The 259-nt window shown below is 52.5% G+C and overlaps 1 protein-coding gene across 1 annotated transcript in view; it reads left to right on the top strand.

The window, feature by feature from the left end:
• The window catches only part of RPAP3 (RNA polymerase II associated protein 3), a 51,941-nt gene that overhangs the window by 9,945 nt on the left and 41,737 nt on the right, over positions 1-259 (top strand). The window lies entirely within an intron of this gene.

Below are 259 nucleotides of genomic sequence, written 5' to 3'. Positions count from 1 at the left end.
TAATTCCCTCAGTACTCTGGGGTGGAGATTGTCTGAACCAGCTGATTTGAATACATCCAGTCCCTCCAGAAGTTCCCTAACTAGTTCCTCACTAACCCTTGGCCTAGGTGCGCCTCCCCTGGGGTCTAAAGGGGGCCCGGGGGAGGGGGGTGTTCCAGTCCCAGTCCCTGCTCAGGAAGATGGAGGCAAAGAAGTTGTTAAATAGTTTAGCTTTGTTGGCTGGTGTGACAACCAAATTTCCTAGCATGTCTTGCAGGGG

This window comes from Gavialis gangeticus, unplaced genomic scaffold (assembly GCF_001723915.1).
Source record: "Gavialis gangeticus isolate Ggan-Ray unplaced genomic scaffold, GavGan_comp1, whole genome shotgun sequence".
In the NCBI taxonomy this organism is placed as follows: Eukaryota; Metazoa; Chordata; order Crocodylia; family Gavialidae; genus Gavialis; species Gavialis gangeticus.
Note: the sequence above shows the minus strand (reverse complement) of the source record. Positions and strands in the feature narration are given on the sequence as shown.